This window comes from Equus caballus, chromosome 22 (assembly GCF_041296265.1).
Source record: "Equus caballus isolate H_3958 breed thoroughbred chromosome 22, TB-T2T, whole genome shotgun sequence".
NCBI lineage: Eukaryota > Metazoa > Chordata > Mammalia > Perissodactyla > Equidae > Equus > Equus caballus.
The window spans coordinates 48,221,527-48,246,130 of NC_091705.1; the positions used below are offsets into that span (position 1 = coordinate 48,221,527).

The 24,604-nt window shown below is 46.6% G+C and overlaps 1 long non-coding RNA gene across 2 annotated transcripts; it reads left to right on the forward strand.

The window, feature by feature from the left end:
• The first annotated feature begins 1,916 nt into the window (after positions 1-1,916).
• LOC111769921 (uncharacterized) lies at positions 1,917-4,626 on the forward strand. 2 transcript variants are annotated; one of them, XR_011430895.1, is made up of 3 exons: positions 1,917-2,053; positions 2,965-3,148; positions 4,444-4,626. It is a non-coding gene; the product is annotated as an uncharacterized lncRNA (long non-coding RNA). The 2 variants fall into 2 exon arrangements; XR_002802748.2 differs by having other exon boundaries at positions 1,929-2,053; positions 4,144-4,626.
• The last annotated feature ends 19,978 nt before the right edge of the window (positions 4,627-24,604 follow it).

Genomic DNA, 24,604 nt, shown 5'->3' on the forward strand with positions numbered 1-24,604 from the left:
ATTCCTTCTTTCTCCCAGTGAGCATTTAGTGAGCACCTGCTATGTGCACAGGTCTGCAGAAGGGGCTGTGGGGCCTGGGGACAGGGGGGGACCCAGGGGACCTGTTCCCGTGACAGAGCAGTGGATACAGGAGCAGACACTGGGATGAGACTCACTGTCCTTCATCAAGGCGGGTGACCCAAGCCTCTGTTCCCTCATCTATAAAGTGGGAACAGGGACAGTCTGTGCCTGTCCTGGTTGTGCGAATTCCATGAGATTTCCTGCACGTGGAAAGCCCAGTACTGCACTTGCCCATAGCCGGTGCTCAGAAATGCTGGCTGCTAAAATTAGGGAGGAGAGGACAGGCCGCAGAGATGATCACAGCCCAGAGTAGGAACGCATTCGAGCCACAGGGAGACGTTGTGAGTATGCGGTTCTCAAGGGTGACCAGCAGCATCAGCATCACCGGGAACGTGTTAGAAATGCAGATTCTCGCCTCCCCTGCTGACCTGCTGACTCTGACCCCGGGGTGGGGCTGGACCCGGGGTGCTCACAGCCCTCGAGGGACTCTGATGCTTGGTCCAGCTTGGCATCCTCTGAGACCGAGTGCTGCTGGGGACTGGATGCAGAGACCTGCAGCCGGGGTGGTGGCAAGGAGAAGCGTCACAGGAGAAGGGGCCTGCAGGCCCAGGGAGAGAGAAAACGTACCAGGTCTGTGTCTGAGTTTCCAAGGTTTCCAGTGGGAAGATGTTTAGCCTCAGGGCCCCCCTGAGCCCTACCGTCTCACCTGAGACACTCTGCGGGATGCACTTGTCTGTCTCGCCTGCGGGACATGAGTCTTTGGGGACAGCGTCGGGGGCTATATCAGTTCCCCACGGCAGCTGCTACCAACACTTTAGTGTAAACATCACACATTCATTCTCTCCCAGTTCTGAAGGATAAAAGTCTGAAATAGGGGATCGGCAGGGCTGTGCTCCCTCCACCCTAGGGAAGATCCTTGCTGCCTCCTCCAGCCTCTGGTGGCTCCAGATGTGCTTTGGCTTGTGGCCGCATCCCTCCAGTCTCTGCCTCACGTGGCCTTCCTGTCTTCTCGTCCTCTCTCCACTGTGTGGCACTTATAAAGACACTTGTTATTGGATTTAGGGTCCACCTGGATAATCCAGGATCTCATCTCAAGATCCTTAATTACTTCTGCAAAGATCTTTTTTCCAAAAAAGGTCAAGTTCACAAGCTCTGGGGGTTAGAATGTGGACATGCCTTTCGGGGTCACTGCCGACTGTGTTCTACTGTGTAATTAATAAAATTGCTGAAGTCCAGTAGACACCGATGGTGTGCCCAGCCCGGAGCCATGCACTTTACTTTAATTTGCTCATTTAATCTGACGACCTCCTACCTTCTCCTCCGACAGGGGGCGACACTGACTTACAAAAGGAAAGGGAAGTGGCTTTATCCTCATCTCACAGAGAAGCAAAACGAGGGTCAGAGATTGTACAACCAGCGTGTGGCCAATCCGAGGATGCAGATCCGAGTCTGGGTGGCTCCCATGGCCGTGTTCCTGAAGACGCTGCCAGAGCTGCTTTTGCAGATGAAGGTGCGAGGCTCAGCGGCTGGGAAGTGACAGGCACAGAGCTGAAACCCCATCACTTCCCATCCAGGCTCCTCCAGCTCTGAGCTGCTGTCTCCTCAGGGGCCCAAAGCATGCGGAGCAGCCTCAGGCTCGATGGTACCATACGCTGGGTTACAGTTCAGCAAATATCCCCTCCCCTCTCGCTTGGGGCCAGCATATTGCCCAGCTCCACTGGACATGTGCTTGTTTAGGCTTAAGGAACAGAAACAGAGACGACGTGCCATCCTGAGCCAAGCCTTGGAGGCGGTTCCTCATGGCCTGTTGTGCTTCCACCGTTGCCCCTGGTAACCACCAGCTCAAGGATGCTAAAGAGGCTTCCGGAGCAGAACTGAACCCAAGCTGCAGCCTGGAGCCTGGAGCCAGGAGCTGGGAGATGAGTCCAGCCTCACGCAGCAGAGGAGCTGTGCTGCTGACCCACTTACCCATGACTGAGAGAGAACCACTGTGGTTGGTAGCCCCTGGGTTTGAGGGAGGTTGTTACTCAGCATTATTAGAGCAGCTACTGACCGACACAGATGGGTCTAAGCTTGGATGGTTACAAATAGGGAATAGACCTCAAGAAGAACATTAATGGAGCGTAGTGTGATCCAGAAAGAAAGCACAATGTGAAATCCAAAATACACAGCTGCACGCCACCTGGAAACCAGTACTCAAGCTATCTCTTCACTATGTAAAGGGAAATCTGAATTCGAGATCCCACAGAAGATGGAGCAGAATGTTTGTGTGGGGTCTTGCATGGTGTGTATCACCAGGGCATCCACAAACACACTTACTTCTTGACTTTACAGAACTTTGTAAAGGTTTTTATGTCTAATGCTTAAATCATGTTAGATCATTCGTATGAATCGATAACCCGAAGGTCACGAAGAATATTCACCTTACATGTAAACCGACTTACAAACACGGTCCTTCTATTCAAGTCTGTCTCTACTGAAAACTTTCTTCCCAAAATTAGCTCTAATGTGTGGATTAATTTTGTTTGTGGGTGACAGCTAATCTGCTTTCTCCTTGTAATAAAATAATTAAAATATTTTTCCTCTCCCAGTTGTGTTTTTTTCACAGTAATCCTTTCATTAAAAACCATTTAATGTTTTTCTGCTCTATCTGCTATATTTCAAATTTTGTATTTTCTCTGCTCTTCTGTCAGGTTTCTCATTAAATTTCTCCTTTTTGTTCTTTTGTTGCGATGGCTTATTTTTTTCCCCTAACACAAGCTTTGAACTTAAAACCTGGGAACCATGTTATTTGGAATAAAAGAATCTGTAGTGTCACACATTCGCCGGCTAATGTTACTTTTTATGTTTTGTTTTAATTTTTCGGAACGATTGTTTATCAACAAGCTCTTTTGTTTCTTCAAGGTTGGTCTGGTCTCCGGACCAGTTCTTCACACAAAATGATAATCCTCTGATAACATAATCATCACCAAGGAAACCGGAGACGATGTCACAAACAGGATTATGACTTCAAGGACCCAGATTTGCATCTTTCACCCACTAAAGCTCCCAGCGTGCACCTCTGTGGGCCCCACTCCACAGCATCATGGTGAGAGGCACTGGAGAGCTGTGTGATGGGTTCCCAAGCTGAGAACAAGGAGCCAGGAAAAATTGTTGTGAAATCTGAACCCAATGATGTTTTATTAGCATTAGACACACACACATAGCCAAGTGGACTGCTTTTCTTTTTTGTTTTTGGTGGGGAAAATTGGCCCTGAGCTAACATCTGTTGCCAATCTTCTTCTTTTGCTTGAGGGAGATTGTCAGTGAGCTAACATCTGTGCCAATCTTCCTCTATTTTGTATGAGGGATGCAGCCACAGTGTGGCTTGACAAGTAGTGTGTAGGTCTGCCCCCAGGATACGAACCTGCGAACCCTGGGCCACTGAAGTGGAGCGTGCGAACTTAACCACTATGCCACTGGGCCGACCCCGTGGACTGCTTTTCAATTTTGTTTAGCTGTGTTTGGTTGTGTTGTCCTGTCCCACCCCTTCCCCTAATGAGAAATCGTATTTAGAACACAGGTGAGGGTTTCCCAGGTGACTTGGGGGCAGGAGGAAGATTCCCAGAGCCATTAGGGCCCTCTTCTCACTCTGGGTTAGTTAGCCTATCAGAAGCCAGGGAAGAACTGACAAGCAGACAGATATGTTTGTAGGGTGAGAAGAAGGGCAACATTGCCCAGCCGGGCTCGGGGACCTTGGTGTGGGAATGGAAGCCTGCGTTAAGGGCCGGAACTCTGGCATTTGGTCGACTGGGTCTCAGCCTCTGCTTTTCACCTTTGATACGTTACTGAGCTGAGGAGAGCCTACGTTTAGGCCACAGCAAAAGAAAGATTGTACCTTATTCTTTTTTTTTCCCGATAGAACTACTTAGCATTGTCAGGAGGTCGGCAAAGGGAGCCCCAGGGCAGGGGAGGCGGTATGGGCTGACACCGATGGGCATACACGCTCCCAGAGGCCACAGATACCCTCCGTGTTCTCAGGGCCGCCATCTGAGTCTTCCAGGCATCACCAGTGGGTTAAGCAGCGTGATGCCCATTTCACAGGGGTGGACACTGAGGCTTAAGAAGTTTCCACGAAGCTCCAGATTGCTCAGCTGGAAGCAGCGGGGTAACGGCACAGACACACACCTCCCAACCCAAGCACTGTGCCCTGGCCAGAGCGTCAGCTGACCCCGAAGGACAGCGCCGCTGGGTGGGGCCAGGACTGACCAACCATCCTGGAAGGCTCGTGAGCTGAGAGAAAGAGGGAACAGGGGAGATCACTTCCTTCTATCCATCCCCCTGGTTGCACTTAAACTCTCTTATGCCCCCCTTGTCCTCTTTTTCTTCTCCTTGGAACCACAGCCACACGGACCGGGGGGCTGGCAGCAGTGGGAGGCTGTGTCACCGCCGCTCACAGCAACAGCTGGGGACGAATTCCCTCGGCTCCACGCGGAAGTCAAGGACTATAATTGGGTGTGCTTCAAAACAGTAATCCCCACAGCTTTCAAACAGCACAATAAAAATAAATTAATCACCCCGTCAGCATTTCATTGTACGTTTATAATTTTTTATTTTACTGTTTAATATCATAAAAGTGTGGCACGCAGAGGAAACTGTTGATTTCATCACAGAAATTGCTCTCTTTTAAGCAAAAGTAAATACTAGTTAGGGCATCCCCACAGGAGACAGAGATGAAGGCAGCAGGTCCCAAGCTGGCCAAACCGGGCTGTGATTCTCTCCAAGGAGTCGACACGTCACAATAAAGCCTGACCATTGCCTGAAGTGACCAGTGGGACTGATTTATGGACAAAAGTAAACACAATGTCCCAAAAAATGACCCGAATGTTAGTGGCTCCCTGGGAGGGGAGGAGAGGGAAGAGGGCGGAGGGAGGGAGGCCCAGGGGTCCAGACCAGCCCTGAGAAGACCCTGCCCCTCTCCTCAGGGTCCTGCTCATTTCAGGTGGGATCTCGAACCACCTCAGCCTCTGTGCTCTAATCAGCGTCAGTTCCTGGGAGGGATGGGCAGCAGAAAACCCATCGTTCAGACTCTGCAATGAAAGAAAGAGAAGCAATTAACACCTTGGCAGTGGCAGAATTAATCGTACATGACCACTTTTATTTAACTTCTCCCCCAAATGCGAGACTGAAAGACATTTATTAGTTCACGCAAAATGCATCTCTGAACAGCAAACATTCGATTATTTTGATGCTTACTGCTGAGAAAACTGCAAAAGAAAATGCACATTCGACAGACTCGTTCTGAAAGGTCTTATAGAAACGAGGCTTTTCTGCCATTTCTAAGGCATGTCCTATATTGTTTTTGGTTTTTAATCATTGCACCCTACTGGATCCCATAGGAGATTCGTGTTCCCATCTCTCCACAGTCTCCCAGTAGGCAGCCTTCTGGTCCAGGTGGTCATTTTACAGCCAGTGTCACAACGTCTTGCCGCCACTGTTACCAAATTAGATACCATAATGCCTTAGGTCAGGAGAAGGAGAAATGGCATGAAATTTGTAGAATGTCTTCCAACTGGCAGTCCTCTCTCCCATGCGTGCCACGGTAAAGTGGGTGACTTAATAGCCCAATTAGTGCTCTCCTTGCTGCCCCATCCCATCCTCTGTCCATGATTTTGTGTCTCCTCCCACTGACTCTGGGCTCAGCCAGGTGACGCACTTTGGCCAGTGGGATGTTAGCAAATGCAAATGCGGCTCAAGCTGGGACTTGAAAAGGCACTCCGGCAGTTCCCCTCACTCTCGACCCCTGCCACCACCTTGAGAACGTAGTCAAGGTGGACTGCCAGAAAAAAATATGTGAGAGACACCTGGAGGAGAATGGAGACTGGTCCCCAGAAGCCGTCTGGACCAGCAGCTCCCAGCTACCCTGCAGCTGACTGCAGAAAGAAGGAGCGAACTCCGCCGAGTCAGCTGAGCCTGGCTCAGATGAGCAGAACAGCCCAACCCACCCATGCACTTACGGGAAAGCAATGCAGAGCAGCGCCCTCGAGCCTCTAGGCATTGGGATGGTTTGTTCACAGTGTTGAGGCAGCAGGTAGCTGATTTACCAGGCATTAAGCATATTGTGTGTCAGCCATGGTGCCTGGTCCTTACAGGCTCAGCTCTGGTCTGCCCAGTGATGCCAAGATGCAGTTGCCATTACTCCTGTTTTCATAGATCAGGGTATGTTCCTTTTGCAGTAGAGTCAGCAAGCGGGAGGAGCTGGTTTGAACCCAGAGCAGTCTGTTACTGAAGTCGCTCCTCTTCCCCCACCATCTCCCTCCACACTGCCAGGTGCTCCCTCTGAGCAGAACAGGTCATCGGCCTCCATCCATCTGACTCCACAGGCTCCGAATTGTCAGCACATCACGTCATGTCTCGGCAGATGCTAGAAGAACGAAACACACTCTGAGTGTCTAAAAGTAAACACACGCGCTAGGCATTCTATTTGCAGCCAGCTGACCACGGGTGTTCTATCACCCCGGCTCATCCCCCCATTACAGTGTGTAATGCGATCACTCCAAACAACCCCACGCATCGGAGGCCAAATCCGCTGTGCATCCTCAGGATAACAGGATTCCCGACTACAGCGGAGCGGCTGTCGCTCACCACTGCAACTCTCCCAGCTGCAATCACTCACCTTGTGGCGTAAATGGAACGTACCTGTGACGGGTCAAATTCATCCAGCTCCTCTTGTTCCAAATAGCCTGGAAGGCAGGGGCCGGCCACTTGTAGCTGAATAGGAAAGTGGATAATTCTGCCATGTTCTCAGATGTGCTGCTGTCCTGGAAGCCAGGCCAGGGCAGACAGCTTGTCGGTTTTCTTCGTCGCCATATAGAGTGTAGCAATAAATATGATGAGTAAATATTTGTTGATGAATGAATAACAAAGTGTACACACAGGGTGATTTTCAAGCACAGCCTTCTTTGGGTATATCAGTGCTTCTTGATTTTGCCTGCATGTTAGAATCATCTGGAGTGTTCTCAAAAATACAAATGATCGAGGGCCAGCACGGTGGTACAGCGGTTCAGTTCGCACTTTCCGCTTCAGCGGCCCGGGGTTCGTCAGTTCAGATCCCGGGTGTGGACCGATGCACCACTTGGCAAGCCATGCTGTGGTAGCAGTCCCACTTATAAAGCAGAGGAAGATGGGCACGGACGTTAGCTGAGGGTCAGTCCTCCTCAGAAAAAAAAACATACAAATGGTCGGGCTGCAGCCTGAACCCATTAAACAGAGACTCCGGTGTACCCTCCAGCAGGGTTTGTTTTAATGCTCTGGGTGAACGGAATGTGCAGCCAGAGTTGACACCCACCCCCTCACCACAATTGCAGTTTAAACGCTGAGTTCTAACCAACTCCTGTCTGATCTTGTGATGTGATGTCATTTCCCCAGGGAGGTCTTGTACGTGTCCCCGGAAGAGAGCCCAGCGGAACTTCCTGTGAGTGGGAGTGAAAACCTCACCCTCTCTCCACACCTGCGACCAGAGGCAGTCTCGCTTCCCTGCAGCAGTTCTCACGTGTAATGACTTTCTGGGTGACGTGTGAGCTGGAACCTCTTAGAGGCGGCTCGAGGAAGGGGCTTCCTGACTCACCTCCCAGCTGGGAAACATTCCTCCCAAGGCGTCATCCATTGACTTAGCTTCTCATCAGCCCCAAAGAGCCCGCTCCAGGTGCTGGACTGTGGACGCCCAAACAGCAGGGCCACCCAGCCCCATCCTGCTGTTCCAGGGGCCTTGCAGACCTGCCAGTCCGAGAGCAGAGTTGCAGCCAGCAGGACTTACCTGCTTCCAACAGCACGTTGGTTATGAATATTGTCCCTTTCAACCTAGTTAAGGAAGCATCCAGGTCTCACCAGCTTTCATCTGCCTGATAAGCACCAGCAAGCAGGTTGAGAGATCAAGCCAAACCCTGTTCTGAAGTATGAACTTCATGTAAATCAGGAAACAGGAATCGGTGGGTTTCTCTGATGCAGACTCATAATGTGAAATCAGCTGACTCTCGAGCTGAGCTTCGGGGACGTTTGTATCAGATCTAGGGCCATCTAGGCAGAGGTAGAGGCCTGGGTGTGTCCCTAACCAAGAAGCCACAGACATCTGTGGATGCTGGATAGCCGGCCCCACCTAGGCCCAGGTTACAGGCTGCAGGTGGGAGCCTGTCTCCCACACCATGTGAACATATCAACATGCAACCATCTTAAACGACTACACAGCAATTTCCCATGTTTCCCATGTTACTGGAAACATCTCCCTTAGGGTATAATGGAAAGATAGTTGGGAACCAAGAGACCTGGCCTAAGGGCCCACCTTCACCACCCACAGCCAGACGACCATTCGACTACTGAAAACCTGAGTCACGTTAGCCAGCTGACCCAGTTTCCTCATCCAGGAAAAGAGGGCATTGCATTGCAAAATGAAAATAGCCCACAATTTTGAGTATTCACCATGTTCTGAGCAAATACTAAAAGCTAAGTGCTTAATTATTTAAACAACATTTAACAATTATAAGTGATTATCAACGCGTGAGAAGCCCGGAAGGTAGAGACCAGCCTTCCCCATTTGTCAGATTAGGGCTCTGAGGTCAGAGAGACGAGCTCCGTGAGGCAAAGCGGAGACTCCAGGATGAAAGGAGGGGCCGGGTGCTCACGGCTGTGTTGCTGACTCCCTTACTCGGCCTCCCTTCCACAAGCAGACTCCTTCCAGCGGTGACTCCACTGTTGACAACCTGTCACTTTACATCCTGCTCGCTATAGACAGCTCCTCTTCAGTGGCATTTGTATAAAGTAGCATCTGAGCTGCCTTCCAGCCCACAAAGACTTGCTTGTCATCAGACATACATGTAGGGACGGCCACTGCTTTATTATATCCAGAGTCTTCCTTGTTTTCCTGTCTGTGTTTTAATTTCCTCTTGGCCACTGGATGTGGTCAGCTGGCACTTAGCATCCATTCGCATCACCTTCTTGAGTGCCTCCTGTCCTGCCCAGGTTCACAAGCTGAAATCTGCATGTTCTAGAATCCCTCGTGCAGTGAGCCAATGCTAAGGGGGCCCCAGCGATCCCTCGAGGATGGCCCCAGCCAGCGGCCTGCAAGAGCGAGGCCTCAGTCCAACGATCCTCAAGGAATAACCTCCACCAACAATTAAGTGAGTTTGGGAACAGGCTCTTTCCGGTTGAGACCCCAGTCCTGGCCAACACCTTGATCGTAGCCTTGTAAGAAACTGAAGCAGAGAACCAAGCCAAGCCCACTGGACTCCCGACCCACAGAAGCTGTGGAACAATTAATGTGTCCCTCTAGTTTGTGGGAGCTTGTTAAACAGCAAGAGCTAACTAATACACGTCCATCCAGAGTTGCAGATGAGATTTAGTTCTGCTCATCAGATGCTCTCATCAAGATGTGGAAGACAGAGGGAGGCTATCTTCTGGTTCCTTTGTCTGACTTCTGCAAGTGTCTGTGTCAGGTCACCAGCTTGCCATTGCAGCAACGGTGGTGGCCAGGATGCAGCCTGAGCATCTGCACGGTTAGGACAGTGGCAGAAGATTCCTGAGCCCAGTTGCCCAACCGAGGGGTCACAGTTTCCACGTGTTGCTGGGATCAATATTTCTGTGGCGGTCTCCTGACGTCCCACCTTCTTGAGGGTGGGACGGGTGGTGGCTGGCTATGGGGTCAGCTCTGAAGAACGCACTGTCTCTGCAAGCTGGCAGGTCTTTGAATCTCTAGCGTCCACTCCTCCTAGCCACCCAGAGATTCCACGAGCACCTAATTCCCAACATTAAGTCACTTTCTACTTTCACCTCCTCAAGCAGTTTCTGTTTCCTGCACTGAGCCCCAACAGATCCACCTGGAGTCTGGATTGTTTCCTGGAAAGCGGAGAAAGCCCTTCAATTTTCTCGCCATGTACCTGAGTGCTTTTTCTCCGTGTTAATTCAAGATACTTTGAGTCTTGGCCAAACATGAATTAGACAACATAATCCTTCCTCAAGTACACATGGGACGTTGTGGTTTACCAAGCTATGCTACAGAAACCACCCCCTTTGCACCTCACAACACTCTGAAGTGGGTGTACTCCCCCCACCCATTTTGTAGACAAGGAAACCATGATTCTGAGACAGCCAACATGCTGGCTCCAGTTCGCAGTGACAGGGCCAGAACTCCATCCAGATCCACCACCGGCTTTCCTCTTTTCCTCCATACAATGGCATTTCCTATGATTTGTTGTTCTCATGACTCCCAAATTATGCCACACTTTAATCTCCCAGTTTCTACAAACACGAATCAACCACAAGGTAAAAATGGCCATTGGCCATGATTCTCTCAAATCCATTCCCAGGATGCTTGCTTACTCGTGCAATGACTAAAATGCTGCTACATGAGATCCAGCTCATGCATTTGTTAACTTCCAAGAACACGAGTGCCTACTATTGGCAAGATCAGGGCACTGTCCGATGACACTGACCGGCGAGGTGAAGATGAAGGGGGTTGAAAGGTACCCAGGCTCCCTCGGTCCCTTCTTCCTCAAACAGAAATGCTGTCCTTTAGCTCAGCCCTATGCCCAAGGGCTGTGCTCAGCCGCGGGAAGGGCCCTCCCTCAGTCATCCTCCCAGTTGGGTGTTTTTCTCTACTTTGCACAGAGGCACTCTACCCGCCAGTGAGTCCTGTACAAGCTGGGGACACAGGTGTGAACAGGATCTTCTGGAGGTCCTAGGGGTGTGCGGCCAGCAGCAAGACTTCCCAAGGTCATGGAGTCACTTTCAAGTACTTTAAACACTCTCCGTCTGGTGGACAGTTTATTCTGAGACTGCGTGTTGTAGAGACCAGGGTGAGGAACAGTGAGTGGAAGTGTCTGAGAGAGAGACGGGGGATGCCCGCTTACTCAAGCGCTCTGCAAAGTTCTTTCTCTAAATCAATAGCGCCCATGTCTCTGAAGGTGGTGGGACAGAGCCTGGATGACCACGGGACAATTCGGTAGAGAACGGTGTGGCCTCTGTAAGAGGCAGGCTCTTAGCAGGCAACGTTGTGGGAACTCCTGTAAACCCCACGTCTTCGACCCCAAGATCACCTTTCAGTGCAGTTCAAGTGACCGCTGGGCAGAGAATCTTTCTAAGATAATTTTCCTCATCTCTGGTCTCATTTCCTTGTTCAAATGTGCAATGAAGATACTGAACTGGACGGCCTCACCTTGTGGCAGGAGACAGGTGGGCCAGGAAACATCTTTTTCTTATAACCAAGCAAATGCTCAATAGCTAAAAGGGGAAAGAGATTCATTTTTAAATTAAATGGTAATAAATCACGTTAGAACATATTGTGAACATTTTGGAGGCTAGTGGAAGATAATTGGGTTTCTAAACACCTTACCTTCTGACTCAGACTTGGGAGAAGCGACACAAAATGGACTTGAAATAAAAATTTCCAATTGTGTCCCAGAGCCCAAACCCATGGCCAGCAAAGAAGCCTAATTACCTGCTGGAGCTAATTGCTCCCATTCGAACCAGCTGCTAGAGTTCTGCACAAAAGGCCAGGAAATGAGATGCATCTCAGAGTTGCAGGCCAGAGCCAGGAGCCCAGGAAAGCAAGATGTGCTCGCAGAAGCAGTGCACAAGTGAGAAAGCTTTTTAAGTGACTTCTCTTTGAGCTGCTCCGTACCGCGCCAGCTGGAGCCAGAGGGCTGCTTCCTCTGAAGGTGCCCGGAAGGACTCAGAAACCTCATTGAAAGTGGCAGGAAGGAAACAGGCTCTGGATAACACGATGCGCACGCAGACTTTGATCTCAATCAAGGCGCTCTGCAAGGAGAGCCCTGGTGTCAATGCTCCCGAGAAGCTGACATGAGGCAAGTAACCTCTGCTCCAGAATGGGAGCCCCTCCCCACTCCCCTCCTGCTCGTGAGTCCTGCAGAGAGCTGATGTCCAAAAGGCCACATCTGCACGTTAGCAGCATGCAGGGGTGACAGTCTGCATCCCCAGGGGACACTCGAATTGGGACAGCTCATCTTAGAGACGTGGGCAGCTTGCCCTGCTTGGTTCGGGTCCGCAGCAAATCTCTGGGCCTGGGCCTCCGTCGCCCTTGGCCAGCCAGCCATGGTCAGGGTGCAGTTAGACTCCCTGGGCCCCAGTCAATCACCTTTGCCCTTATAGCCCATTTATGAATATATCTGTAAATGTATATGTAAATTATTTCACAACTGCATTTTGTATGACTGTAAAATATTTTGATGACTGTGTTTCATGTATACGATATAGATTGTGATTATATATGTACAATTTTTAACGACTGTATTGGTATAAAGACCAATATGTTTCTCCTGATTTTAAAGAAAATCAAAGGATTTCCGAGGGTCCCTGGGTGCTGTCCTGCTGTGGCTAAGGGAGAAGCCAGCCTGACTGCTGGGCGCCTTCCCCGCCTCCCAGTTCCGCCACGTGGCCATGTGGGAGTGTAGTCTCCATTTGAAGCACCTGTGGTCCTTTGGAAGCATAACACCTTTGCTCAAGCGTGTTATTACTCTGCTCAAAACCTGCCGCAGTTCCCAGTATGCTCAGAATTGAATCAGTCTTCCCCGTCCTGGGAGGCCCTGGTCTGGTCTCAGTGATGTTCTGGCTCTATTCCCCAACTCTCTCTCCATAAAGCTCATTCTGATCTGGCCACACTCACCTCCTTGCTGCTTCCCAAGCACACCCCCCACCCCTGTTCTCTCACCCCAGGGCCTTTGCACATGTGACTCCCTCCACCTCGCTGTAGTCATGTGTCCGCTCAGACATTTCCTTCTCAAAGGAGCTTCTCCTGAACAACTGATCCAAGAGCTCCCGAGTCACCATCACCCTGGGGCCTTAACCTGCTGTTTCTTCAAGGCACTTTGGCCACTTTGTTCAGTGTCTATTTCCCCCAACTTGAATGTCGGTCAAGACTTAATCTTGTATCCCAAGTGCCTGGCATGTCAATAGAGTCCTGGAAATCACTCGCTGACTCCATTTTTAAGTACATGAATGCACCACTAGTGGTAAGGAAGATGGTAAATGGAGAAATGTTTTGATAGTAGGAATCAATTCTACTGTGTACCAGAAAAGCCACACATAGCTCTTTGACAAGTCACTGACAAGCCTCCAGTTCCTCTTCTGAGGCCTGCTGCTGACCCTACAAGTAATGATTTTACGGGGAAAAAAATAATGGAATTGACAAACTCAGACAGTCTCCGCCTGCCTGCAGTGGGCCCGTGAGAATGGGTGTCACGTGAGACACGGAGCTAAGCGAGGAGCGCCCGCAGGGCTCCTCAAGAGGTCCGTCTGGGCCCCAAACGCAGCCCACGGTGGCCTGTTGGGTCTCACTGTGCTAGTATAAACTGAGGGTGTTCACTTGGGATTCTCTGTTTCTGCACCTCATTTTTGCCCCAAGGAAGGGCCCACACCTTCATCCTTTGCAGCAACTCTCTGGGTCTGGTAGCCTTTAAAAAGGCACCCAAACCACTCAGACATTTGAGAAACGAACTTCATCAGGCAGGAAGCTGAAATCAGTGTGGGGAACAGCTGAAGAGCGATTGGCCCAAGCTATTTGAGGTAGAAAGTAGCAGGACAACAGAACCAGCCTTTGACCCATTTAGGTCTCAAGAAAGTTCTGCCGTGGTGTTCTTTCAAAAGCAACAAAACTAGTCCTAGCCTAGAGAAGGGGATCTCTGACTCTGGCAAGGGCCTAAACCAAATTATTGTATTTGTACACAAATGACACTGGTCCTCCTTATTTTTTTTTAAATTGAGGAATAACTGACAAGGATACAGTGCCTAGATCTTAAGAGATGAATGAACTGCTAATTCCTTACCCCTGGAACCGCCACCCAGATATAGATGGAGCATTGCCAACGCCCTGCAGGCTGCCCCGAGCTCCTTCTCAGTCTACACCCCGAGGCGGCCACTGCTCCGACTTCCATCCCACAGGCCAGCGTTGCCCGTTCTTGAGCTTCCGAGGCACAGAATCACACAGGACATGCTCTTCAGTGTGTGTCTGCTAAACACGTCCACGTGGTTGCACACCTAGAGATTCTTTCTCTTTCATTCCGTGTAGTTGGCTTCATTTATGCCATATTTATATGTTTGAGTTTCTGGAAGTTAATCGATGTGTTTTAAAGTAGCGTTGGCTGCGTCATGTGGATCTGGGGAAAACCACGAAGGCTGTAGACAAGTAATTCAAGTCAGAGGGGAAAATTGCTCCAGAAGAAGGTACCCAGTGGCCAAGAATCAAACCCGCACAGTCTCTAAATCAGAGCAGAATTTCACGCTGGAAAGAGTTATGACTGTGCGAAACGATAGAAAGCAGCCCATAAGCCTCCCAAAACTGACGCCAGTCTGAACAGGAGATGGATCACACCTCCTGGGACCTTCAGGGTACAGAGAAGGTCCAGTCCAACCAGGGTTGAGAGGAGGACAAGTTGGTGTTGATGGGACCTTATCGATTTACGTTCCAGACACCATTAAGGGAGATTCAGGGGGGTCAAGCCTGGGGGTTTGGCTCCGCCATGTTCGAATGCCTGGTAGAGTCCCACGCTGGGACTTCTCCGTCGCTTCTGGTGGCCAAGACTGAAATGCACGCAACTTTCCAGAGAAGGAGATAAACATCCACCCTTCCATGCCATCATTTTTCAGCAAAAAGTCAGACCCATGAAGTGCTCCTCTGCAGTGTGCGAGAACACACCTGTACACCTATTTGTTTTTAATTCGTGGCCTCCCCCCATCCTGAGCACCATGCCTGCTCCTCGCCAGCCTGAGCGGCTGACATCACGTAGCATTTGCAGAGCTGGCGCAACAGTGGCAGCCTCTGGCTGGAATGTCCCCACGTCAGTCACTCCCTAATTCTCACCATTCAAGGCTGCTTTGTTGCTTGGTAACAATTTTCACGGCTGCATTAAAGGGAGAGTTCTGAAAAGAGAATTGCTTAAAACCTGACAGCAATCACAGGGAAGGCAGACTACTTCGTTCATTTCAGAAACCAAGACAGAAATGGCTCTTCCCATTCAGTTAGCATTTTATTATTATTTAAACAGGCTTCCCGTTCTACTTGAAGCCAGCTTTGTGTCAACACGAATTCCACACCCCTCCCTTCCGAGTCTCTTCAGTCACTAAAGAGAGAAGATTCTTTCTAACAGGCTTTTGACTTCCTCTTGGCTTTGGGGTTTGTGGTGAACAGGGAAGGCGGTAATTCCACGCTCGGGTCACAGCCCCAGGAGAAAGAGTGGGCTCAAGCCCTGCTTCCTCCAAAAAGCAGCTCCCACAGCCATAGCTCCTTTTCCATCGCAGTTAAACACAAGCGAACGCTAACCTGCTGATTGACTGAGTCCTGCCTGAGTGAAGGTCCCGGGCTGAACCGTGACGATTCCTTAAAGACGCCAACAGTAGGTGGGCTATTTGCTTCACCAGTGAAGTCCCCAGGCCCATAAAGAATTCCCAATACAACCTCCCCTAGTTCATGACCGGCTAGTTCTTACACATAGATGGAAGGCATAACTTTTGTTGATTTCAACCTGTAAAACAGGATGTTTTGACAATGTAATCAAGCTTGCAGAGCGACCTGGGCATGCCCAGTTTGATATTAAAAAATTCCCCACCCCATTCCCATTTTTTTCCCCTCCATTAAACCGAGCTCTATCAGGCTCTCACAGAACTACTGACAGATAAAAATGGCAAGTAATAGGATATATTGGAATATATGAGGAAGCCATTTGGTATAAACCTAATTTGGCCTGACCTTGTCTTTCCAAAAGGGCCTGACCGAGGCTGTTGAGCATGCATTGTATATCCGCTTTAGAGATTCCCTATGGCAAGAGCAAAAGGCCCTTGAGATAAAGGTGCAACTTCTCTCCCCCTCCCAATGTTGGCATCTCCTTAAAGATTAAACATCTTTCTTTAGGCTGGGAACCGATTGCAGCACTCATCTGTGACCCCCCAGCCCGAGGCAACACACCTGCCACCCCGCAGCGTTCACTGAGACAGCAGACCTATCTGCCGTTTCCGTCAATCGCTGTGCTGACAGAGCAGCCTTGTGACTATTGTAAAAGGGACATTTCAATCATATGTGAAACATATTCTTTGAGGGTATATAACCACCCTGTGTACCCCCACTTCTTTGGAGTGCTCTGTTCCTTTGTGGAAAGACTCTCCCGGGTTATAATCCTAAGATTTAAGCTCAGAATAAACTCACCCAAATTTTCATTTATAGATTGGTTATGGATTATTTTCGTTGACAGTTCTTGGCGTACTCGGCAGGATTTCAGAGAAACCCACCAGAGGCCACCTGGAATCTACACTGAACCGGCATTCGGTACCAATAAGGGCCCATTGAGCCCCCCAGACACTGCATTCTTCAGGTGACCTTGTTGAGTTCTCCTGAAACTCGGACCCCCTTATTTTAAGTTGATGGTCCAAGAGTTTATATGAGCTGAGTAAGGTCTTACGACTAGAGGTTTTGAGGGGTACCGGTACATTTTCTAGGTGGAGAAAAACCTAGAGAGAATTCCTAAGCCTCAGGAGCTTAGAGGAGCTTGGAGTGAGCTGGGTTGGTTGTCCTTTTAATTTGGCTTTGAATTGGAAAGAATTGTATTTATAAAGTCTGAACAACCTGCTTGATAGAGAAATGAGAGACTGACCATGTTCAGCTCCAAAGAAAAGGGACACTTGCTCCTCCAGGCCTTTACCAAAAGGCACCCTTAGGTGACTAAGGACCTCATCGGGAGTGTCAGAGGATCAATCCTCGCAACATGCAGCGGTCCCATAGGGAACTCCACTCTCATTCACGGTAATTAATTACAGGCTCCTCCGGGGATGCACACATAAGGGCTGGTCACCCCCGTGCTCTGAGCTCCCACAGCAGTATTAGCAGAGGGAAAAACCGAGGCACATAAGAGAGTGTTTACGACCTTTCTATAGGGAGTAACACTCATAAGCAGCACACTTTTGACCCACTACACTGTCCTTAGAAGTTGTTCAGACTTTATTTTTAAAAAAAAAAACAGACAAGCAAAAAGAAAATGGGAAAACCGTGCTTTTAAAGCCGGCCAGCTCCCGGATGGACGACCTCCCAATGGAACTCCAGCTGGTTTCCTGTAAGGAAACAATGCTTGCAAGTATCTAACAAAATGGGAAGGATTAACTAAGAATGACTTAAGTGGCCAAAGTGGGGAACGCTCGATATCTCAAAGCTACTGTATTTGCGCGCACAAGTAGAAAGAGCCGGCTCTAAAACTAAAGCAAAAGAATGGGAAGCTTATTATGATTGGCATTTAGAGGCTTCAAAACATAATAATGATAAAGTGAATTCTTTACAGGAGACTAACCATAAATTGGCAGAGACTGTATCTGAATTAAAAAAAGGATAAGAAGTCAGAAACCATTCCAGCCCGCTTATCCCTTCCATCTCCTCTGCAGCTGCCTTTGGAATCTCAGAGCTCATCTCCTTCTTCTTTTCTAAAGAGCTCTATTCCATTGACTTAAAGTAAGCGCTTACAAAACGTTTTTCTGAATAGAACTAACCCAAATGTCTTCATCTCTCTTAAAGTTACAATGGCCATTTTTGTCTCCTTTTGAGCTTTGCAACCGGGAAACAAAGAAATCTTTAAAGAGTCAAAGGCTCCACCCCTGGGAGCCTCAACTTTGGGTTTCTGGGCCTGATCACCCTGGCGACCCCAAGTGGGGTGCCCCCTCTTGGCGGTTGACTCAGTGAGTATTTTAGTCACCTACCGAGTTGGCTATGAGGGTAGGAGACCTGAGATTTATTCTGTGAACTGTCGTGCTAGGGTAGTGTGCCCCAGCACGGGAACTGTTGTGTGACTCTTATCTTGATAACCCTCTGGAAGAGACCATGAGGGTCAGGTCTGATCTCTTCTTTTACTTTCTTTGTCTGTTTTGTTCATCATCTCCTCTGTTGTCATCAAGTCGAGGTTAAGTTCAGGCTGGACCTGACCAGAACCTGGACCTTCTGTAAAATCAAAAACTTGAGGGGTTTCTCGGTGCCTTTATGATGCAGTTGGACAGGTAGATCAACCTAGAACGTCATTCAAGTTACAATCCAGTCTCTGGGAAATCAAGAGAAACTGTCCTTAGAAAATCCTTGCAAGACTAGAAATACAGCTCTAGAGGCAGTTCAGATTCCACCCAGTTCCTTTATCTAGGAAAGGATTATCATCTCCCCTCTCCAGGAACTACTACCTAGCCCATCACTAATTCCTAAGACTGAAGGAAAAAAAAAGGGAGGGGGGGAGGAAAAAAAACAGCTTCCAAATTCTTTTTGATCGCAATCTTGAGTTCTGCTAAGTTAAGTGATAAAAATCTGAGTAACCGGGTAATTTTTGGATTGGATAGAACAAACGTTGCTAAACATCTAAGTTTATCTACTTTTGGTTTTTATTGCAGAGATGCTGAAAGCGTTTGGGTCTTTTACTGTAAAGTGTGGTGTGTTTCTAGAAATTATGAAGTATTTAGAATGCTGATATAAAAGACAATTTGTAATTGCTTACCTCTTAGTGTTTACTAGGGTCTGTTAATGGTTAAAAGTTCTAATTAACATATATAATTTAAGCTACTGGAAATTAATAAGGAAAACAGCTCTGTATTCAAGGAAAGTTAAAATGTATGTTTTCAGTAAAGAGGGTATAAAGAATGGAAATATTTTGTTTGGTGGGTTAAGAAAGATAAATTTGTCCTAATGTACTAGAAAGGAAAAAAAGAAAGACTTTGGGACAAATTCTGAAGGCAAAAAGAAAGTTGTAGAAGGTTTGTGAAGGAGAAATTCTGAAAGGAGTTTTATGCCTGGTCAAGTAGACTAAGATTAAAGTAAATCCAATTAAGTGAATGAGTTTTAATGTTATAAAACAAGCTGGTGCAGAAATTAAAATTTGGTTTTCTCTCTCAAAAGGATGATTATCTTGAACTTTTCGGCCTGCTCTAAGTCTACCTGAAAGACAGAAAATCTGTTTTGTTAAAACTATTTTCCCATCTTCAGAAAGAGGTCTCTGAAGATTTTGACCATTTCAGCTATTTACCCTTGACTATTTGTTGTCATTTTGAGTATATACCTGAGCATTGTTTCACAGTGAGTGTTGTTTCCTATTTGAACAAGTGTTTAAAAACTTTCGATATTTTTTGACAAGCTTCTCCCTCAAAAATATTCAAATCCTGAATAAAGGCTTTCTTTTGACCTGGATGAAGGAAGAGAATTTCTCTGAGGATTTTCAGAGGGCCCCTGGGACTTCACGGAGAAATTTGCTCTCTCTTCCTATAAGGTGGAAGATTCTAAACTAATTAGGGTTATTTGGTCTGTTAAATTACATTGGAAGCATTGTCAGATAAGTGATGATAATCTTTCTTAGTTGGTATTATGTGGGTAAATGTTACTGATATAAGTGTTTTGAAAATTACATAACATTCCTAAAATTCTGATCTGTCCTGGTTATCAGTCATAATTCTAGTTATTAGTTTAAGGTGCTGTATATCACAGGAATAATAAGTTTCTTTGTCAATTGCCATTTTTAAGTCTTTTGTTGTTTACAGTCAGTTGTTTTACTCTGCTTTTTGCTTTTGCAAATATGTTTCATCTTCAGAGGAATTCATGGAAAGGACTCTGACGCTTACTCTGGAATACAGGTTTCTGACAAACTTTCAGATCATAGAACTGAACTGGGTAAGAAATTACAGAAATCTAATGGAAAAACTGATGACCTCATAAAACTGCTAACAGAAGATTAAGATCAAGAACCTGTTATACAGGACTGAATAAATTGAGGATGATTATAATTTTTTTTTACAACTTTTGTTTGAAATATTGTTTTTGATGTTTTGCTTTGTTTTCTCAGATTCAAGAAAATCTTTTTCTCTTTTCTCTTGTGCTAACTATGACTTAGCAATTTGGTGAAGTTATACCTTTGTGAGCAAAACTGAAACATTTATCTTTTTCTCCCTACCTGATCCCTCCAGAATTTTGAAACTCTTTGTGAGTGAGTATGGTTATTTCGTGGCAATATAGCTATTTGCGTAAGTTCAATAAGAATCTGTTCTGCTTATAACAGGACACATTTGTTATCTTACCAAAGCTTTGACTGGAATGTCATGTTTGAGAGACACACACAGACTCAGATATGACAATACTGCCTTTGAGGAATAAGGTTGACTTTCTGGAAATAAAGCCACTTGGAAATATGGGCCTGGTACCTTGCTTTACAGAGAGAGATTCCAGCAATCTTACCCGGTAAGTAAGGAAGCTTGCTTATCTGGCAGGTGCAATGAACCTCGAAATATTCTGGGGAATCTCAAGAAAGGAGAGAAATTCACCCAAATCTAAGGTATTGCAGGCAAGGCCTGATGGCACAAATCCTTGGCTTGGCTTTTCTGGCCTCGAGAAGTCTTTAAAGTTCAATCTGAGATTCCTCATAAAAAATTCCAGCAAAAGCAGACTTAAGAGACTATATGGTCAATTGCTATTCTTGCTGCACTTATGTAAATAATTGGGCCAAGTTTCTTGAAACTAAACTTATATTGCAAATCAATTAGTCTTAATTTGACTATCCTTGGTAAAAATGAGGGTGATTTTAGAGAGAAGAATTATGTTTCAGTGAAAAAACTATAACGCACATTTGTAGATATTAGACCCTAGTTCTGTTAATTGTCTTTGAGGCTTTTTCTACCTGTGAGCTGGACTGGATCCTGAATTCTTGCACTGAAATATCTGGCTACAAACCTCCAAACTAATGTTTTCAATTTTTCCCTCATTTTCATTTGGAATCATTGAGAATTGAACATGCTCTTTTTCCTGAAACCTTGCAAACTGAAGCTGAACAACTTGATAGAAACTTAAGAGAGATTCCTGTCTGTTGCTGTGTAAGCTGTAAGCCACTCAGAAAGATACCTGAATGCCCGATGACATCATCAGAGACCTTTCATGCTGCAAAAAGATGCTTTGACTCTGACATCTAGAAGTCTTCTTGACTGCCTGCTGCCTGGACGCAGGAACTAATTTATAATTTGCTCCAACCATTAACCTTGTTACCTTGCTTCCAACATCACAAGGGAGAGAAGACCACGACTGCATTCTATTGTTTAATTTGGTTTACAAATGAGTCTTACTTAAATGATAAGTGAGGATGTTACACTGTCTAGCCTCAAGAATGCCTGCTACTTTCTGTTAACTCTGCTAACCCGGTAAAAGATTTCCTTCTACAGGCTCAAGAAATTGCCACGGCACAAGAGAAACAGATATGGCAGTCAAAAGGGGGAATTTTTGACACCCCCTCGCAGATGTGGTTCGGGTCCAATAAGAAACCCACTCCATGGGTCACAAGGCCACTTTCCCCTTCCTAAGGGACCCTTTGAGGTATGACAATTGGACTTTGTCCAAATGCCACCATCTCAAGGATAAATATGTCTTGTAATGATCTGCATGTTCTCACATTGTTTTGAGGCTTTTCCTTGCAGAAGAGCGATGGCTTTAGGTAAATTATTATTGAAAAGAATAAATTCCTGTTTGAGGAATTCCTCCCGAGTTACACAGTGACTGGGGAACTCAAATCTGTTTGTATTGTTTGGCCAATATTTCAGCATTTCCACTGCGCTTACCATCCTCGATCCTCAGGACTGGTAAAACTAACGGCACAACTAGAACTTAATTGGCAAGCTTTCAGAAGCGTTTACTCTCTCACAGCCAAAAGCTCTTGTGCTAGTGCTCCTTAATCTTAGATCTAAAATTTTTGTAAACATTGGCTGTCTCATTTTGAAATAATAATAAAACAGCCTATGCAATTGGATGAAGAAATATATGAACCAGCTTTCCTTAAGGGATATATTACATTGTTGTCATGGTCTTATTGAGGTACTTAAAGTAAAATGAAAGGTTGGTAGCTGATTCTTTCACAGAGCTCCCAGAACTTAACGATCTTGGACTGTAACCTGAAGAATTTATTTATTGAAAGAGACATCAAATAAGACTGTTTGCAGCCCTGTCGAAAAGGACCAAACCAGGAGGAGAAGAAGACGACATCTGTTGTAGACAGCTGTCCCAAGACTCCGGACCAGCCCTGTATTCCAACCTTATATCTCCTCATTTAAACATTTGTTATGCTTAAACTGTATACCTATTTTATAATTTGTTTGGAATACTATCATACTTAAAGTGATTAATTTGGAACAGACTGGTCTTGAAGGCCAGGAATTTATCGAGTGACTCCTAATGGAACTCAGTGGTTATGTGGAACAAATCTTTGGCCTTGGCTACTGCCTGGATGGCTAAAACACTGTACCTTGAGTTTCCTTTAAAAGCAGGGAAGGAGTCAGGCTGAGTTAAAACCTGTTGCCAATCTCCCTCTCTTTAAGGCCGGATGGGCTTGTTCAGTGTTCCACTGGTATGGCTGTATTTGCAACTATATGTGCTTCTTCTTTGGGGCTAAAAGATGTCATTATTACATATGGAAGATCTGACTAAATTTACTCAAGAAGCCCTTAATGATAGTCAAGCAGGAATAGTCTTATTAAATACTGAAATGCCTTTAATGAGAAGGGCTGTCCTTCAAAACAGAATGGCTTTAGATATTCTTACTGCATCCCAGGGTGGTACATATACAGTCATTCAGACTGGATGCTGTGCTTTTATACCTGCTGAGTCTTCCAATGTGTCATCTCTGCTAAAGCACATGAAGAAGCAAGTGGATGCCTCGTGCGATCCGACACCCAGTCCTGAATTATTTGGTTGGCTCCCTTTTCAGTATCAGTTCCCTTTTTCGATCCAGAATGGAATTCCTATTTCTATTATTTATTGGAATCCTTGTACTGGTCATAATATTCAAACTAACTGTTGTTTTCTTTACTTAGTGTTGTAAGAGTAGCATACAAACTAGAGTAATGATTGCTCGACGGCTTGAGATGGTTGATCTGTCTTATAACCCTGGACAAATTTCCTTTTCTGATAGGGACTATGACTAAGAATTCATTTCAGACTAATCCTTTTAAAAATGCTGAGTTATTATTGTTACTGTACTTGTTCTATAATCATATACAATGTAAATGTGAAGTGTCATAAAAAAGCACATGTACAATGTTTGCACAACAATCTAAAATTAACTGGAAATTACATGACATATGAAATGCTTCCTCTGTTAATATATATATAACTCTATGCTTGTCCACTATTTCCCCCAACATGGACAACTAGGCAAATAAATGAAATAAAAGCCTAGCACCGAGGGACAAGATGGACCCAGGGCAGGCAGCAACCACCCTGGTGCCAAGGGACAATATTTTGATCATCAATGCTTTCTATTGAAAGATTAGAGATCAAAAGGGGAAAATGACAAATAAAAATGGCAAGTAATAGGATATATTGGAGTATATAGAAAGCCATTTGGTGTAAACCTAATTTGGCCTGACCTTGTCTTTCCAAAAGGGCCTGATGGAGGCCGTTGAGCATGCATTGTATATCTGCTTTAGAGATTCCCTGTGGCAAGAGCAAAAGGCCCTTGAGATAAAGGTGCAACTTCTCTCCCCCTCCCAATGTTGGCATCTCCTTAAAGATTAAACATCTTTCTTTAGGCTGGGAACCAACTGCAACACTCATCTGTGACCCCCCAGCCCGAGGCAACACACCTGCCACCCCGCAGCGTTCACTGAGACAGCAGACCTATCTGCCGTTTCCGTCAATCGCTGTGCTGACAGAGCAGCCTTGTGACTATTGTAAAAGGGACATTTCAATCATATGTGAAACATACTCTTTGAGGGTATATAACCACCCTGTGTACCCCCACTTCTTTGGAGTGCTCTGTTCCTTTGTGGAAAGACTCTCCCGGGTTATAATCCTAAGATTTAAGCTCAGAATAAACTCACCCAAATTTTCATTTATAGATTGGTTATGGATTATTTTCATTGACACTACACTGAAGCCAACGTCATGCCTGACACAAAAGGTTAGAGTGCCGAGGTCACTGGGAGGTTCTCTCCCTAGTCTTTCCACCTGGGCACCACTGACATTTTGGACCAGATCATTCTCCGTGGTGGGGGCAGTCATGTACATTGTCGGATGTTTAGCAGCTTCCCTGGCCTCTACTCCATAGCTGCCAGTAGCACCCACCTAGTTATGACAACCAAAAACGCCTCCAGGCGCTGTCACATGTCCCAGGGGTGGAGAGACAAAATTGCCCTGGTTGAGAATCACTATCTAGCTCAGATGCTACCTGCACAGGGGGTTCTGGGTGCCGGTCATGTCCCCATCAGTCTGTCCGTTACTGTTTTCTCTTTAGTCTTTATCACTATCTGAACTATTCTAACTTATTTTGCATGTATCATCTGTCTCCCACTAGAAAAAGCTCTGGTGAGAACAAACGCTTTGTCCATCTTCGTCACAGCTATAGCCACAGGGCCAAAAGCAGCTCTTGCACATAATAGGTGGTCAGGAAACTTTTGTTAGATGATGGATACACTCTCAGTGCCACTGCTCTAAGAGGCAGTGTGTTACGTAAGCAGTAACTGACTCTAAGGAAGTTTTCCACAGCCCAGCGATGTACAGAAAGCATCAATATCATATGACGCT